Genomic DNA, 20,038 nt, shown 5'->3' with positions numbered 1-20,038 from the left:
GTATCTTAGAAATATGAGATAGATGAGAAACCTCCCACACGTACATAGATTTTAGTCATGATGTATGTGCATTTCCTTTAGCCTCTTTGTCTCATGTTAGTTTAGTATTTAATGGAGATTCTCAGCTGTTCAGATACTTCTAATATTACAGCTAATATCTCTAATCCCTGGGCCTTAGTTCATCGTGTGCTGCTGACACATCAGGCAGTCCAGTTCCTCCACTGATTAGGATTGGTTGCCACTTGTTCTGTGCCTTCCCAGGTGATGCCAGTGTACTTAATATCCTCTGTCACTGTCTTCTGCCAGTTATTCCTTGGCCTTCCTTGCTTTTAATTTCCTCCCTCAGGTAGCATGTCTTCCATAAGGTGTACGTGTCCTAACCACCTGAGCCTTCATTTGATATTTTTGATGTCTTGCTCTGTCAGCTCCCTTACTCTCTTTCCAGCTCCCTTATTTTTTTTTTGTCTTTCCATGAAATATGTAATATCCTCCTCAGCCATCTGTAAGGCAGCCTCCAATCTGGTTTTGTTAGCCAAGTCACTGCTCTGTAGAGTAGCATGGTTAGTACAATTGCATGGTATCAGCTGACCTTCAATTTGTTATGGAGACCTCTGTTTTGATCAGGTGTTGCTTTTCCTGATTTCATAGAATCATAGAATATCAGGGTTGGAAGGGACCCCAGAAGGTCATCTAGTCCAACCCCCTGCTCGAAGCAGGACCAATTCCCAGTTAAATCATCCCAGCCAGGGCTTTGTCAAGCCTGACCTTAAAAACCTCTAAGGAAGGAGATTCTACCACCTCCCTAGGTAACGCATTCCAGTGTTTCACCACCCTCATAGTGAAAAAGTTTTTCCTAATATCCAATCTAAACCTCCCCCACTGCAACTTGAGACCATTACTCCTCGTTCTGTCATCTGCTACCATTGAGAACAGTCTAGAGCCATCCTCTTTGGAACCCCCTTTCAGGTAGTTGAAAGCAGCTATCAAATCCCCCCTCATTCTTCTCTTCTGCAGACTAAACAATCCCAGCTCCCTCAGCCTCTCCTCATAAGTCATGTGTTCCAGACCCCTAATCATTTTTGTTGCCCTTCGCTGGACTCTGTCCAATTTATCCACATACTTCTTGTAGTGTGGGGCCCAAAACTGGACACAGTACTCCAAATGAGGCCTCACCAATGTCGAATAGAGGGGAACGATCACGTCCCCCGATCTGCTCGCTATGCCCCTACTTATACATCCCAAAATGCCATTGGCCTTCTTGGCAACAAGGGCACACTGCTGATACAGGTTTCACATGAATATCTGTATCATGGCCACGTTCAAATGTCATCACACTGCCCAGATAGCAAACCTGCTCTGTGTGTTTGATTTCTTTTCCATCCATGTACACCTTTGAATTTATTGTCCAGCTATTTTCATAATCTTGGGTTTTCTCTCTATTTACTTTCAATCCAATTTTTGCTACTTCTTGTTCACCTCTGATGGAAAGGCAATCATTCCATTCCACATCATACTTACAAAAGCAATGTCCTTGGCAAAGTCAAGGTTGTGTAACTCATCTCTGCTAACCCATTTTACCCTGTCCACAATGCCTTTTGTTGCCCATTTCATCACCCAGCCTATTACTTGTGCAAAGAAGATGGGTGATAACATACCCTTGAAAAACTCCAGTCACAAATATCAAATCATCCACTCAGGCCTGCATTCGATCTTACTGTGCATATACTTCCATCATATAAACTTCTTATTTATGTTGATCAGTTTGTCTGATATCCCATAGCTTCTAGCAATGTTACACAGGGTCTCTCTGTGAACGCTCTAGAGTGCTTTCTTGATTAAGATGTGGTTTTGCCAAGTAGTATTTTTTTCAAAGATCTGTTGAACGCTGAATATCTGTTTGCAATATGATCTACCAGTTCTTCTTGAAATACTGCATCCACTGCCTTCTTTGTTCTATTCAGCATGACGTTAACCGGGAGTGATAGTGGTACAATGTCTCTCCAGTTTGTGCACTGTGTAAGATCACCCTTTGTTTTTTGGCAATGCCACAATGATACTACCTTTCCAGTCTTGTTGCACTTGTTATTTCATCCATATTTCATTAGAGTTTTGTTAGCTACTCAGTCAGAATTTTGCTTTCTGCATTTAGTATCTCTGCTTCCATTGTGTCAACTCCTAGAGCTTCCTCCTGTTTGAGGCCTTTGAAATTAAAGCAATCCTCATCGGGTGTTGTTGGTCTCCTATTTGTAACTCACCACTGGCATTTCTCTTGAATCTATGCATGATCATTGGCTCTGGACAGTTTAATATGGAATGGAAATGTTCTTTCTATTGCCTGTCTTGTTCTTGAAGTGTGTTCAACATCTCTCCATCATAGTGCCTAATGAGTGTCACCTGTGATAGTCTGGTTTTTCCTGAGATGTTTTTCATTGTTCTATAGAGCTGTCTTAAGTCTACCACCTATGCTGCTGCTTCTGCCTCTGCAGCCTTCTCCTGAACTCAGGAATTTGTCTTGCTTGCATCTCTTTTTTTATTTCTTTGTCCTTTTTTCTGTGCCTTGCACCCACCTCTGATTTTGCCTGTCTTGCACTGTTCCTTTTTTGCTTCAGAGCTTTCCTGCTCATCAATTGCTGCCCATATTCCAGATGTATTACATGCATGTTTCTTCTGAACTGGTAATGGCGAACGGCTCTTGAATCTCTGTGGCAGACACCCTAAAGATAGGAGACAGTCTCTTTCAACCTAAGAGGATTCACAAGATCACCAGACAATGCAAACGTCAACCAGGTAGACTGGGTGTATATATCTAAGAGATGTGGATCTTCTCTGAGGAATGTCATTGTCGGCCAAGGAACAGGAGTTGGCTTAGATCAGGTGTTCTCAAACTTCTTTGCACTGCGACCCCCTTCTGACAACAAAAATTACTACATGACCCCGGAGGGGGGGACCAAAGCCTGAGCCTGCCTAAGCCCTGCTGCCCTGGGTGGTGGGCGGGCAAAGCCCAAGGGCTTCAACCACAGGCAGGGGGCCTGTAACCTGAGCCCCACCAACCAGGGCTGAAGCCCTTGGGCTTCAGCTTCAGCCCTGGAAAGTGGGGCTCAGGCTTCAGCCTCAGATGCCAGCAAGTCTAAGCCAGGAAAATAGGGTTGTGACCAGTTGCCAACTTTCACACGGTAAACACATTGGCTTTCACAATAAGCCAAAAATCAAGCTAATCCCATTTCAAAACGAGGCCAAAACAAGCCAATCCCTAAGAACCCCAACACTCTATGTGACTAGACCCCTCGCCCTCCGGCATGCAGTCTGGAACTGTGGAGGGCCCGCTGTGCACCTCTGACTCTCTCTCCCTACTTTGCCCCTGCTTGCCTCCCCTTGCCCCTGCTTGCTGGGAGCCAATCAAAAAAAAAAAAGACACTACAAGCCAAACAAGCTACAAGCCATAAACTAGCCAACAAGCAACTCACAAGCCAATTAAGACAAAAACAAGCCCAATTTCTTCATTTTTTTTCACGGGTTTGGCATGTCTGGTCACGACCCATTTTGGGGTCCCGACTCACAGTTTGAGAACTGCTGCCTGAAATCATTATTAGGCCCTACCAAATTCACAGTCCATTTTGGTCAATTTCACGGTCATAGGATTGTTAAAATGTAAATTTAATGATTTCAGCTACTTAAATCTGAAATTTCATGGTGTGGTAATTGTAGGGGTCCTGACCCAAAAAGGAGTTGTGCGGGGGTCGCAAGGTTATTGTAGGAAGGGTTGCAGTCAGTGTTCCCTCTAATTTTTCCCACGCATGTGCAGAATTAATTTTGTTATGTGCACCAGTATGGAGGTGATGTGTGACATACCACCTCCATATTGTTGCACATAACAAAATTCATATGGCGGGGATGGGGCCGAGGGGTTCGGAGTGTCGGAGGGGGCTTGGTGCTGGGGCAGAGGGTTGGGGCGTGGCAGGGGTGAGGACTCCGTCTGGGTGTGTGGTCTCTGGGGTGGGGCAGAGGGTTGGAGTGTGGGGGAGGAAGGGGGGTGAGAGCGCTGGCTGGGGGTGTGGGCTCTGGGGTGGGGCCATGGATGAGGGATTTGGGATGCAGGCTGCCCTGGGGCTACAGCGGGGAAAGAGGACTCCTCCCAGCTCTCTCTCCCCACAGCAGCACTTGGGCTGGAGGGGAGAGGCACCTCTCTCCGCTGCGGCAGCTCCAGGGCTGGGGCCACGGCATAGGCACCTCTCCCCTGGCCGTGGCAGGTCCGGGCTGGGGCTGGGTTGGGGCTGGGGGACAGGTGCCCCTCCCCTTGGCTACGGCAGGTCTGAGGCTGGGTTGGGGCCGGAGGAGGGGTGCCTCTCCCCCCAGCCACAGCAGGTCCAGGGCTGTGGGAGAGGCATCTCTCCCCACCGCAGCCCTGAGCGCCTGCATGGGGCTTAATAGGCTGCAGCCAACCAGCTTAGAGGGGACTTAGGTTGCGGTACTGCTACCCTAAGTTCTGCGCTGCTGCTGGCGGCAGCTCTGCCATCAGAGTTGGGCAGCTGCAGAGTAGCAGCTGCTGGCCAGGAGCCCAGCTCTGAAGGCAGAGCTGCCACCAACAGCTGCATAGAAGTAAGGATGGCTGGGATGGTATTGCCACCCTTACTTCTGCGTTGCTGCCTTCAGAGATGGGCCCTTGGTCAGCAGCCACCGCTCTGGCTGCCAGCTCTGAAGGCAGCAGTGCAGAAGTAAAGGTGGCAGGGGAAGGTGTTGCCACCCTTACTTCTGCACTGCTGCTGGCGGGGCTCTGCCTTCAGTGCTGGGCATCCGGCCAACAGCCACGGCTCTCTGGCTGCCGAGCTCTGAAGGCAGAGCAGAAGTAAGGGTGGCCATACTGCGACCCCCTTAAAATAACCTTGTGAGTCCCCTGCAACTCCCTTTTGGGTCAGGACCCCCAATTTGAGAAATGCTGGTTTCCCCCATGAAATTTGTATAATATAGGGTAAAAGCACAGAAACCAGATTTCATGGCAGGAGACCAAACTTCATGGTCCATGACACGTTTTTCATGGCTGTGAATTTGGTAGAGTCCTAATCATTATCTTTTAGTGGTCACTTTACAACTTCAAAAAGATCATGTGGATGGACAAAAAGAATAGCAATAGAGAAGTTCAGTGACAAAGAAATGCAGATTGGATTCCAGATTCCACTTAGCAACTATTCTGGTGTTTTACTGGACCAGGCTGATGAAAGTGTGGAGGACATATGGTCAAACTGGAAGAAGATGGTAGTTGAGACAGCAGAGGAAATAGTGGGCCACTGAATATCGCTCCTTATTATAGTATATATTACTTTAAAACATAGAAAAATATCTTGTACTCTCAAAGTTAGCACTACATTCTGTAACATGCTACTTGTCTGAAATTATTCAGAATTAGGACTGAGTGAACAATTCATAGAAAATAACCTACTAATTTTCTGTTCAAGTTATACATAAACAGACTTTTTAAGGATTTGATTGTTTTTTGAAATTGTATGGCAAACACTGTGTGAAAATATTTCACTTAAAAGTTGTTTGTAAACTATTAATTTCAACCATATTTTTGACTGTCATTCGTCGTGTGTCACTTGCATGGTATTGTGCCCAGTTTGAAAGGCTGGATTAAAGGATATCAAGGATTAAAGGATATCAAGATGGCTACACGAAAACTTCTGGCCCAGTGACTACAGACATTCATAGTGGCAATTCAGTATGCTGTGCTCATTATTATTGTGCCTGAACCCCTCAATTAATAATTGTAATAATAATTAATGCATAGCAATAGTAAATAATATTGGGACACTGTCAGTTTTAAAAATCAAGGACCACATCCTCAGTTGGTGTAAATTGGCATACCTTCATTGACTTCCAGCTGAAGATCTGATCCGATTTCTTAGGAAAGGAAATTTGTTTTACAAATAACACTTAAGATAACTAAAAATGGTGAAAACAATTGTAGCGTAACTCCTCAGTAGTCTACTCTTTCTTTTAGCCTTGAAAATGAAAATAGGCTATTTTCATTTTTATTTTTAGTCAGTATCACTCTTTATGCCTTATGCAGTAGCACAAGGCTGCAATGTTTGAGTTACACCGTAGGGGATTTTAATTAAATGTTTCTATTGAAACTTTAAGAAAACAGTCATAGAAACATTTTGAAAACATAGAGAGACATGGTTATTGGTCCCAATGCTTGTGAAAGCTTATTCTCTCCACCCCCCCGGCCCCCCATCCAAAACCTAGAGTTCAGATAAAAATTGACTCGAGAGTACTTTTCAATGTTTGCGCAGGGAGAGGATTGTGTTTTGCTGCTTTAATTCTTGCTTAGCCTCCGGTTGATCAGTTTCTTCTCTTGGCTTCACCCTCTTGTCTTTGATTTTCTGAGCCTATAATACTTTTTAAATCTGACTTTGTCCCATTTTGGGATACGAATTTATGCTTGAAAAGCAACAGCAAGTGGCAGCTGCATGGGGGAAACCTAATGCCTAAAGAATTAGTTTCAAGTTCAGTGAAATCTGCAATTTTTACTAGTATAGATTTTAACTTTTTGAATTGAATTCTAAGTCACTAATTTTCACTTTTTTCTTAAAAAACAGACCTTGACTTTTTAAAGGCCTGGAAGACTTTCCATTTCAGAAAGAATGTTGAATGAACAATGAACAATATTTACAAGTAAAAGGACATTTTTGGCAAGTCTCTGTTGGCTTAATTTTTACTCATTACAATAAAATTCTTAGAGGTCTTTATTTAGTTTCCTTTTGCCAAATTACAAAATAATGTATTTTTAAATAAATTGGGAACAACTCTTGGGTTTTGTTCAATACCTTTCTTTGTATGTTTTGTCAATATTATTTAACAGAATTAGAACTATTATGTCCTTTAAATTTTAGTAACCATATGTTATTAATTAAATGATATCAAACTCGTTCATCCTGAGATCTGAGAAGTCAATGAAATTAAATATTTTAAGATGATAAAAGAACATTAAACACAATGCTTTGACCTCAAGGACAGAAGTGAGGTAGATTTTTATATCTGCTGGCCAACTAAAGTTACAGAATTAGTTTCTGCAGTTTCCCAGCAAATGTGATTTGGAAAGTGTAGGAATCATAATTGTACCAACTGAAGTTGTAAGGAAAAAACATGTAAACTCTTTAGTCAATATATCCAGGCTTAATTTGTGAAGACTGTAAGAACATAAGACTGGAAGTTTATGCAGGCATATGTTCAGTGCCAGCCCTAAGTGTTTTGCTGTGCAGGGTGGAAACATTTTTGGCAGCCCTCACTCACCATTCCTGCCACCCCTCGCTGCAAGCATTTAAAAAAAAAAAAAAATAGGGCTAAGAGATTAAAAAGATTAATCACATGATTAAAAAAATTAACTGTGATTAATCGTGCTATTAATCACGCTAAATAGAATACCATTTATTTAAATATTTTTGATGTTTTCTACATTTTCAAATATATTGATTTAAATTACAACACAGAATACAAAGTGTATAGTGCTCACTTTATATTTTTGATTACAAATATTTACACTATAAAAAACAAAAGAAATTGTATTTTTCAGTTCACCTAATACAAGTACTGTAGTGCAATCTCATTATTGTGAAAGTTGAACTTACAAATGTAGAATTGTGTACAAAAAATGACTACATTCAAAAACAAAACAATGTAAAACTTTAGAGCCTACAAGTCCACTAAGTCCTACTTTTGTTCGGTTAATTGCTCAGACAAACAAGTTTATTTACATACAGATACAGGTAAGCAACCGTTTTCATGTTCTCTCCACTGGTACACTAATGCGGAGAGTGGACTAGATGATACATCTGAGGGAAGGGAATAGAAGGAAACTCCGCCGACTGGAAGGCATGAGATGCACTGTCCTAGGGATGGTGGTTCCATGACCACTGCTCCGAAGAGGAGGTGGTGGGTGGTGGTGGTCGGGGACTCTCTCCTCAGTGGGACTGAGTCATCTATCTGCCGCCCTGACCAGGAAAACCGAGAAGTCCTGCTGCTTGCCAGGAGCTAGGATTCACGATGTGACAGAGAGACTGCCGAGACTCCTCAAGCCCTCGGATCGCTACCCCTTCCTGCTTCTCCACGTGGGCACCAATGGTACTGCCAAGAATGACCTTGAGCGGATCACTGCGGACTATGTGGCTCTGGGAAGAAGGATAAAGGAGTTTGAGGCACAAGTGGTGTTTTCGTCCATCCTCCGCGTAGAAGGAAAAGGCCTGGGTAGAGACCATTGAATCGTGGAAGTCAACAAATGGCTACGCAGGTGGTGTCAGAGAGAAGGCTTTGGATTCTTTGTTCATGGGATGGTGTTCCAAGAAGGAGGAGTGCTAGGCAGAGATGGGCTCCACCTAACAAACAGAGGGAAGAGCATCTTCGCAAGCAGGCTGGCTAACCTAGTAAGGAGGGCTTTAAACTAGGTTCACCAGGGGAAGGAGACCAAAGCCCTGATGTAAGTGGGGACGTGGGATACCAGGAGGAAGCACGAGCAGGAGAATGCGAAAGGGGAGGGCTCCTGCCTCATACTAATAATTTAATAAATTTCAATTGGTATTCTGTTGTTTAATAGTGCAATTAAAACTGCAATTAATCACGATTAATTTTTTGAGTTAATCGCATGAGTTAACTGCAATTAATTTACTGTTAAAAAAAAAAAGCAATCACCCCTGATTTGGCCAACCCTGCATTCATCAATAACAGTAAAACTGGTTAAAAGAAAAGGAGTACTTGTGGCACCTTAGAGACTAACAAATTTATTTGAGCATAAGCTTTCGTGAGCTACAGCTCACTTCATCGGATGCATTCAGTGGAAAACTGGTTGAAATTGTAATTAAAAAGATAATGATAAAACACTTAGTCACTCTCTTATGTTTTTCTAACATGCTTGTTTTCTGTGAAGAAAATTCATGCCTCTGTAATCTCGTAGAAGTCTCTGTGAACAGGTCAACAAAATAGTGGATAAAGAACAAGATGAATTTTTTTTTACTTTTAAAAACTTTGCCTCCTATGAGAGGCTTAGTCCAGATAAGGAAACTAGGTAGTCATGGGGTGAGTGGTAATGTTCTCAAAAAGAAAAGGAGTACTTGTGGCACCTTAGAGACTAACCAATTTATTTGAGCATAAGCTTTCATGAGCTACAGCTCACTTCATCGGAGCATCCGATGAAGTGAGCTGTAGCTCACAAAAGCTTATGCTCAAATAAATTGGTTAGTCTCTAAGGTGCCACAAGTACTCCTTTTCTTTTTGCGAATACAGACTAACACGGCTGTTACTCTGAAACCTGGTAATGTTCGGTCATTGATCAGAAACTTGGTAAGAAAACAAAGAGTAGGACTAAATGGTCAATTTTCAACCAGGTAAAAGATTGACAATGAGGTGCTCCAAGGTTTCATCCTCAGGGGGCTATGCTTTAACATAAAGGACAGATTGTGGTCACCCTTTGTTAGTGTCCAGTTCTTTACACAGGAAAGGGATGGTTGGGAATTTTGGTTACAAATGAATCAGCTCTCTTACTGGGTCTAACTTAAGTCCCATGTGCCTCTTGGATGTTGCCGGAGAACAGGCAAAAAGATTCCAAATAGGACATGTTTTACTGCAGCGTAGTGAGAAGATAATGTTCTTGGCTTTTTGTGTCATATTACAAGTTTATGGAATGAGTTAAAGTTGTGGGCATTTGTTTTGAACATAAAATGTGTTATGTCTTTATTTCTGATCTCTAGTGGTAATGATATTATATTAACACATTTTTTGCATTTAATTTTATAAATTATATAGTGAAGATGGAATTCTTCAGTATGCCCCATATTATAGTAACATATCGTTTTCTTATTTCTACATTTAAAATAGCACTTGTCTAAAAAGTTGAATTCTGACTACCTTAAGTGTAATCTTTATGCTATTTAGTATTATCATTTATCATAGCTGAGGCATACTGCTGATGCCTGGGAAGAATTAGAACTGGTAATGACTAAAAGATAATATATATCAGCACCAGGCTTTTTAAAAACCTCTCCAGCATTTATTTTAAATATCTAAAGAGTTCATTAAAACAAGAAAGGAAATGGTACATTTTGTCAGTCATTTTTACCTGGCATTGGCCACCGTCGGTAGACGGGATACTGGGCTGGATGGACCTTTGGTCTGACCCAATATGGCCATTCTTATGTTCTTATGGTCCAAGCTGTTAACCATAACCATAGCATTGTGCTTAAATGTGAAAATCTCATTTCATAAATTCCCATGACAAGATATTGAAAACTATCACCAAAGGTTTTATTTCTTTGACTGTTTTAGTACTTAATTGCCTGAGGTGTACTCAGAACTCCTTTAAAAAGTGTTACACTCAAAATTAATTACATCTGCTTTGTTGGAACAAGTTTGGAACTAGTAGGCTTTTGACTCTGGTACAGTTGGAGAAACACAAGGCTGTATACCTACTGTAACAAGGAACAAAGCAGTGCATGGTTCCCTATTTCCTTTAAATAGAAAACCTACTTTCCTTTAAATAGAAAACTACTTTTTCGCCTTTGTGATTTACATCTGCAGAGGCATCTTACTCATTTACACATGGGGAGAAACACACCATCTTAGGGTTGTTGCTTCTTAATCAGAAAGTGAAGTATAAGAAATACTATTGTGATACAGCATGGCCAGAGGGCAGCAGAAGAGTGTTAGAAGGGAGCACTATTCCCTGTAGAGGGAAGAAAGTTTGCTATAGATTAATTAAAGCACCTGAAGCCAATTAGAGCACCTGAAGCCAGTCACCTGATAAACCCCCCTGCTTCAATCAGACAAGGGGAGGAGTTGAAGCAGAGTGGATTGGTGTTGGAGCAGAGAGAAGTTCGGAGGGAAACAGAGGAGAGTTTGGAGAAGTGCTGTGGTGGGCTAAGAAGATCAAGACCCTAGGTAAAGGGACATCTGATTTGTGCAGAAGGAGGGCAGGAAGCCCCACAAGCTGAAGTGGTACCATCTGGTACCACTGAGAACAGTCTAGGTCCATCCACTTTGGAACCCCCTTTCAGGTAGTTGAAAGCAGCTATCAAATCCCCCCTCATTCTTCTCTTCTGCAGACTAAATAATCCCAGTTCCCTCAGCCTCTCCTCATAAGTCGTGTGTTCCAGTCCCCTCATCATTTTTGTTGCCCTCTGCTGGACTCTTTCCAATTTTTCCACATCCTTCTTGTAGTGTGGGGCCCAAAACTGGACACAGTACTCCAGATGAGGCCTCACCAATGTCGAATAGAGGGGAACCATCTCATCCCTCGATCTGCTGGCAATGCCCCTACTTATACAGCCCAAAATGCCGTTAGCCTTCTTGGCAACAAGGGCACACTGTTGACTCATATCCAGCTTCTCATCCACCATAACCCCTAGGTCCTTTTCTGCAGAACTGCTGCCGAGCCATTCGGTCCCTAGTCTGTAGCGGTGCATGGGATTCTTCTGTCCTAAGTGCAGGACACTGCACTTGTCCTTGTTGAACCTCATCAGGTTTCTTTTGTCCCAATCCTCTAATTTGTCTAGATCCCTCTGTATCCTATCCTTACCCTCCAGCGTATCTACCTCTCCTCCCAGTTTAGTGTCATCTGCAAACTTGCTGAGGATGCAATCCACGCCATCCTCCAGATCATTAATGAAGATATTGAACAAAACCAGGCCCAGGACCGACCCTTGGGGCACTCCGCTTGATACCGGATGCCAACTAGACATGGAGCTGTTGATCGCTACCTGTTGAGCCCGACAGTCTAGCCAACTTTCTATCCACCTTATAGTCCATTCATCCAGCCGATACTACTTTAACTTGCTGGCAAGAATACTGTGGGAGACGGTGTCAAAAGCTTTGCTGAAGTCAAGGAACAACACGTCCACTGCTTTCCCCTTATCCACAGAGCCAGTTATCTCATCATAGAAGGTAATTAGATTAGTCAGGCATGACTTGCCCTTGGTGAGTCCATGCTGACTGTTCCTGATCACTTTCCTCTCGTCTAAATGCTTCAGAATTGATTCCTTGAGGACCTGCTCCATGATTTTTTCCAGGGACTGAGGTGAGGCTGACTGGCCTGTAGTTCCCCGAATCCTCCTCTTTCCCTTTTTTAAAGATGAGCACTACATTAGACTTTTTTCAGTCATCCGGGACCTCCCCCAATGACCATGAGTTTTCAAAGATAATGGCCAATGGCTCTGCAATCACATCCGCCAGCTCCTTTAGCACCCTCGGGTGTAGCGCATTCGGCCCCGTGGACTTGTGCTTGTCCAGCTTTTCTAAATAGTCCCGAACCACTTCTTTCTTCACAGAGGGATGGTCACCTCCTCCGCATGCTGTGCTGCCCAGTGCAGCAGTCTGGGAGCTGACCTTGTTCCTGAAGACAGAGGCAAAAAAAGCATTGAGTACATTAGCTTTTTCCACATCCTCTGTCACTAGGTTGCCTCCCTCATTCAGTAAGGGGCCCATACTTTCCTTGACTTTCTTCTTGTTGCTAACATACCTGAAGAAACCCTTCTTGTTACTCTTAACATCTCTTGCTAGCTGCAACTCCAAGTTTGATTTGGCCTCCATGATTTCACTCCTCCATGCCTGAGCAATATTTTTATACTCCTCCCTGGTCATTTGCCCAATCTTCCACTTCTTGCAAGCTTCTTTTTTGTGTCTAAGATCAGCAAGGATTTCAGTGTTAAGCCAAGATGGTCGCCTGTCATATTTACTGTTCTTTCTACGCATCAGGATGATTTATTCCTGCAATCTCAATAAGGATTCTTTAAAATACAGCCAGCTCTCCTGGATTCCTTTTCACCCTCATGTTGTTCTCCCAAGGGATCCTGCCCATCAGTTCCCTGAGGGAGTCAAAGTCTGCTTTTCTGAAGTCCAGGGTCTGTATTCTGCTGCTCTTCTTTCTTCCTTGTGTCAGGATCCTGACCATCTCATGGTCACTGCCTCCCAGGTTCCCATCCACTTTTGCTTCCCCTACTAATTCTTCCTGGCTTGTGAGCAGCAGGCCAAGAAGAGCTCTGCCGCTAGTTGGTTCCTCCAGCACTTGCACCAGGAAATTGGAAATTCTGCTGGTGAAAGAGACATGCTTTCGAGCTTACACAGAGTCTTCTCTCTCTCATAAGAATAATAATTCTTGGCTATTAGAAGGCATTTCTCTGTAGACCACACAGCACTTTACAACACCAAATGAGTATCATTATCCCCATTCTACAGACTAGCGTCCGATCTTCACCAGGCAGAGAGACAGCTGAGAAATAAATTAATCTAATACATCTGGGAGAAACAGAATTCACCTCTGAGAAGACAGACCATGTTTCCAGTGTCACCCTGTGTTATCTCCTGTGAGGGGTAGTGCAATGGGAGAGCATCTCTAAGTTCTGCTGGGTATTTAAGAGGAGGCAGTGGTAGCAGTGAGAACGCGTTCCTTGGCTGCTCTAGCAGATTTCCCCAGCCAGTGTGCATGTTTCCCCAGCCAGTGTGCCATGCATGTCTGGGGCTGTCTTTGATTCCTTCAGAGAGAGAGAGAGAGAGAGAGAGAGAGAGAGAGAGAGAGAGAGAGACACACACACACACACACACACACACACACACACACACACACACACACACCCCTGGTGGAGGGACACACACACACACACACACACACCCCTGGTGGAGGGACACACACACACACACACACACACACACACACACCCCTGGTGGAGGGACACACACACACACACACACACACACACACACACCCCTGGTGGAGGGACACACACACACACACACACACACACACACACACACCCCTGGTGGAGGGACACACACACACACACACACACACACACACACACCCCTGGTGGAGGGACACACACACACACACACACACACACACACACACCCCCCTGGTGGAGGGACACACACACACACACACACACACACACACACACACACCCCTGGTGGAGGGACACACACACACACACACACACACACACACACACACCCCTGGTGGAGGGACACACACACACACACACACACACACACACACACACCCCTGGTGGAGGGACACACACACACACACACACACACACACACACACACCCCTGGTGGAGGGACACACACACACACACACACACACACACACACACACCCCTGGTGGAGGGACACACACACACACACACACACACACACACACACACCCCTGGTGGAGGGACACACACACACACACACACACACACACACACACACCCCTGGTGGAGGGACACACACACACACACACACACACACCCCTGGTGGAGGGACACACACACACACACACACACACACCCCTGGTGGAGGGACACACACACACACACACACACACACACACACCCCTGGTGGAGGGACACACACACACACACACACACACACACACACCCCTGGTGGAGGGACACACACACACACACACACACACACACCCACCCCTGGTGGAGGGACACACACACACACACACACACACACCCACCCCTGGTGGAGGGACACACACACACACACACACACACACCCACCCCTGGTGGAGGGACACACACACACACACACACACACACCCACCCCTGGTGGAGGGACACACACACACACACACACACACACCCACCCCTGGTGGAGGGACACACACACACACACACACACACACCCACCCCTGGTGGAGGGACACACACACACACACACACACACACCCACCCCTGGTGGAGGGACACACACACACACACACACACACACCCACCCCTGGTGGAGGGACACACACACACACACACACACACACACCCACCCCTGGTGGAGGGACACACACACACACACACACACACACACACACCCACCCCTGGTGGAGGGACACACACACACACACACACACACACACACACCCCTGGTGGAGGGACACACACACACACACACACACACACACACACCCCTGGTGGAGGGACACACACACACACACACACACACACACACACCCCTGGTGGAGGGACACACACACACACACACACACCCCTGGTGGAGGGGGGTCCTTGCTTCTCAGTAAGCCCTTAACAGACTTTCTGTTTCTGCAGTTGCTGTGCCAGAGTCTCCCTGCCTGACACCTTCAGGACATGCAGGGAAGGGATTGGTGCTTGGGGGATGACTGAGGCTGATTGAGGGCTGCAATACACTGGGATGGGGTATAGTTGGTATGTTCGGATTAACATCTCTTTTTCTGTAGTTACAATGAGTAGTGTTTAAGATGAGAGGAACCATTGTCTATAGTCACTTGACTTACTGAACTGGACTGTGGGTTATTTTTGTTTCAGTTTGATACCGGACTGGTGTGCTTTATAATTATAAACTAATGAGCTGGGATAGATCTGCATTGAATCTGGCCCTCAGTGATAATTGTTCAGAGGAAAACTGTTCTTCCAAAACTGCGGGCAGGTGAGGATACTTTTTTTGTACTGTTTTCCTTATTTATAATATTGGCGTATATTACTACAACAGAGAGGAGACTTGTGTCTCTTGTTTAGTCTACATTTTGTATTTTTCAAATTTAATTCTATACAAATAAATTTTAATAGGTAGAATGTTTTTAAAAAACAATCTCAACTGTAGCAATAGCATTGTTACCCTAATGCTTTTATCATGGATGCTTGCCATTAGTAATTTCATTTAAAAAAATTACAGTACCAGAAAGAAAAACTGTAATTGGAATTATTATTCTGGAATAGCTGTTTACATTGACTGAGCTGGCACATGATACAATGATTTGAGCTACAGTGTATATTATATTTACTTATTTGCCCTTGGATCAACAGATTTCCATTGAATACAAATATGTAAACTACAGTGAACATGAAATATAAATTTAAGAATGTGTCACTTGAAAATAGCAGAGGAAAGGCAAAAGACATTCAAAATATAAAATAATTAAATGGTGGTAGTGACCAAGGAAACGTATTGTTACAACTTAATTATCCCCTTATGGCTACCTGATGGGAACTTGTGGGACTGTTTTTATTAGATGTATTATATGAACTTCCTTTCTCTATGAGTATAAAAGGATGAGAACCTTTACAAATGATTTACATCAGAAAGGCTGTGACAGGACTGTGAATGAGATGAAACATTTTACAACATTCAGTTCACATGTGGCTTTTAACTCTACTCTACAATTATTCTCTAGAGGGCTCTCAGTTCCTTTTTGTGCCTCATTCATAATTACCAGTTGAACAATTAGTGTAATTCCCCATCCTCTGCAGGTCTGTAAATGATGACATTTGAGTGATATGGCACACTAATATGTATTGTATACAGAAAGAGTAAATAGACATGACGTACACCATAGAACTAAAGTTGTCATCAGTTAAACACGAGCATCATTAAACTTGTGGAAACATGCTGCTTATTAGAATTTTTAAATAACTGTAGATTAGATGAAAATTTAAAATTATTTTACTCTGTCATTCACAGCTAGGACGTTAGCGCTCACTCATGCACCATAGCTAGTATTTTAAACATTGTCCATCATTGGAATGCATGTGCTTCAACCCCATCACCATGAGTCACACTTGTCTTATATAAGTTCTGGGGAGACTGGGGAGGAAGGAGAGAATCCTTGGTTTCATGGTGTTGAATAGCAGGACATCTATTCTGACCCACAACTGTGGCTCTGAGAATGTAGTAGCTCTGCCCCGCTCCATGGGGGACTATGACTAGTGAATCCACGTAGACAAAGCCTGTTCCTCTGTTGGCCCACTTCTACCCATTCCTGCAAACTTTGCTGAAGGGTCCCTTCAGAACTGAAAGTTATGGCATGCAGCAGCCATCCCCGAATCCTGCCACAGCGCCTCACCATTTTTTGCTTCCTAGCTGCAGAGGAGGCGGCAGGAATTGTCCACCAAAAAGACTGACAAATATACAGAATGGTGATCTCAAGGCAGAATGAGAGATGATTAAGGAGAGTAAAGACAAATAAATGAGCCATTTTTAACCTTCACACCCGGGTCTATCTCGCTGCTCATTGCTTCTCCCTCTCCTTCTAATACCCCTCCCCAGTTTCCACAACCACTCTACAGAAGGTCTGAATATATCAGATATCTTTACATTAAAGAACAGATTTGAAATGTTGTCTGCTTCTTCATAGGCAGAATATGGAGATAATTGTTTATGGAGCTTTAACCAATCAGAGCAATCCTGTTTGTTAATAAGTGGAATTGGATAAATAACCAATAATTTTACTCAGTTGTACAGGCATTCAGTATTCTAGTTATAACCAGAACATTTTTTATTGATCTGTGTATATATATTCATTGTAGGGTTTTACACTAGTGCCCATTATCATAATATCTGAGCCTGGGTGCTCAGTGAATAAATAAGTGCTACTAATAAAACCATGCCGAACAGTGAGAAGGACATTTCAGTTTAAACCCTCTTTTCAGTTGTTCATAACTTTCTCAAATATTTTTCCTTTTGGACTGAAACTTCATACGCTTGGCCTTTGTTTTGGAAAACCTGAGGAAAACCCATTTAAATGAAAACATCATAAGACACAAGTTTTCTCATAATTAATAATATGATTAGCTAAAGTAAGTAAAAATGGCTGAGGTCTAAAATTTCACACTTGTTAATTACTGATGTTTAAATTTAAAAAATAAAAATAAAGTTCTTAGAGCTAGATATAAATGTAAGGAGATGACTGATGTACAGTATGGTGCATCAGTTGAGATGATATTTATAGGAATTTTCCACAGCTGTGAAAGTACACACTTAAACCCATATCCTGCAAATATGTACAAGAGCTGCTTTAAGTGTAACCAGCTCTCACACAATGTTATCATGCATCTTGTGTTATTTCATGTTTTTCATAAAAACCACAGCCTCTGGAGTCATTTCATTATGCCTACATCTGTTTCATTTTTTAAAAAAAGTTTCTAGCCCTCCAGCTTGGGGTGAAAAACTTGAAAATATGAACTATAGAGGTTCAATAAACAGAACACCTAATTTATTTATTTTAAAATGTTCTTTTTTTTTCAGCTTGACTCATACTTCTTTGAATCCCATAGTTGGCAATACTCAATTTTCCATATGTGCATAGTCCCATTAGGTCAGTAGGCTGCGAACGTATATAAAGTTACACATGCTGAGAATTTGCAAAACTGGGATTTAAATAAATAATTTATCTTGCAGTAGCACATAGGAGCCCCAATCATAGATTAGGGCCTCATTGTAATGGGTGCTCTGCAGACATTTAATAAGAAAACAGTCCCTGTCCCAAAGAGGTTTAAGTTCTAGCTTATGATGGGGGACAAGGGAGGTGTGAAAAAACAAAAAAGGGGAAGATGCAGGGACAAGATCCCACTACCCACTCTCAGCGACCACATGCACACATGCCATTCTGTAAAAGCTTTCCATTTGCTTCCAGAGTTCAGATGCCAGAGCTGTTCTTTTAATTTATATTTTTTAAATTCTGTATCACCGTGAAATGTTGCACAGATAATGGTAAGTGCTTCTCAATTCCAAGTGTGCAATTAATCTTTTTAGGCAGATGTCTCTGAATGTATAAATACAAAAAATGTGCATGCCACAGCCACTGGAAATAGGAAGTGACTTTGTGTTGTCTAGTTTTGAAAAACTGGCATTTGTATTCTCAGCTGGTGATGTTTGTGTGCATCACAAGTGTAAAGCTACCCATGGATACTGAATTTTTAACTTCTGTCACAGAACCTTCCTGGGTTAAACCATTTTCCATGTGGGAAACTTTCCATATGGGATTGATCTGAATAACTGTAAATATATTATAAGAAATATATACATATTTACATCTAATCATTCTTAAGGGGGTGACACCTTAAGCCTTTTGGCAATGGATTGAGGAGAAATGGTGGTCGTCTCCCATTCTCATTGACTGGGGGGATTATGGACAGATTACATTCTTAACTGCAGAGGCCTAGCACCTCAAAATTAGATAGGAAAAGCAAGGATATTTGTAAGGAGGGCAATTTGCTGGGGAGGCAATTTACTGTGGCTACATTTCAACTAAATTCTTCAAACAGCTATTAAGTGAGATTTGAATGCTTGTTAAAGGTCATGAAATCTTCCCTCCCTCGTGAATTGAAATCTCTCTCATATTCACTTCAATGAAAGCTTTGTTTGCTCTTCAGTATCCAGCAGCGACCTTTTGGTTGGTGGAAAATTCTGTGATAGGGTGCCTAGATATTCCATCTGTCTGTCATCTTCATAGAATATGTTTTTTACTACATGATTTTCTATCAATTCTAGAAATCTGGTTTATTAATACCTGGATCATATAGTCTATTGAAATTATTCAGATTAGTTACACCGTTGCATATTTTAAAAATAAACACAGGCTATCAAAATTATCTTTCCTGGTGACATGGCTCCCCCTCCAGTTTCCTTCATCTGCTAAGAAATAATTTGTGTACTGTTACTGCCAGACCTAACTACTTGATTTGTTTGATAATATTAACTCTTTGAAATGCTTAATGACCAACCCTCGTTAGCTCATACCCACCATGTGCATAAGGATTTACATGGTTTACTCTAATGCTAATGTGAGTTGGGTCGATTTTTCTGTAACATATGACTATTCAGCATTAAATTCTTCATATATAATCAGATGGAAGCTCAAGCCTTGCACTGTAGAGGTGCAGTAAAATATGTTAATAAGGTGAGGAAACTGAGGTAGAGGATTTAAGTGCCTTTCCCTTGGCCACAGTGAGGCATTGGCAAAGCAGGGATTATAACCGTGCAGTTCCTGTGTTCCAAATATGCGTTAATTCCATAGACCAGATTTGGAAATTATGACTGGCAGACAACTTTAACTCCATGGAATGGGGAGGGGTATATTAACAGGACTTTATCATTTTGGTAATTCCTTTATTAACGTGCACCACCACTTCAGAATATATATCTTACAAGAAAGCAGTTTTAAATGTTTTGGATATTAGGATCTAAGTGCAGTTCTGTTTCCCAAAAACAAACAAGAAAATTAATTCAGCAACTCCCAAGAGAAAAGGGTGGAGTGACA

Source organism: Eretmochelys imbricata, chromosome 21, assembly GCF_965152235.1.
Source record: "Eretmochelys imbricata isolate rEreImb1 chromosome 21, rEreImb1.hap1, whole genome shotgun sequence".
NCBI classification, from domain to species: domain Eukaryota; kingdom Metazoa; phylum Chordata; order Testudines; family Cheloniidae; genus Eretmochelys; species Eretmochelys imbricata.
The sequence above is the reverse complement of the archived record's forward strand: the minus strand, read 5'-3'. Positions refer to the sequence as shown.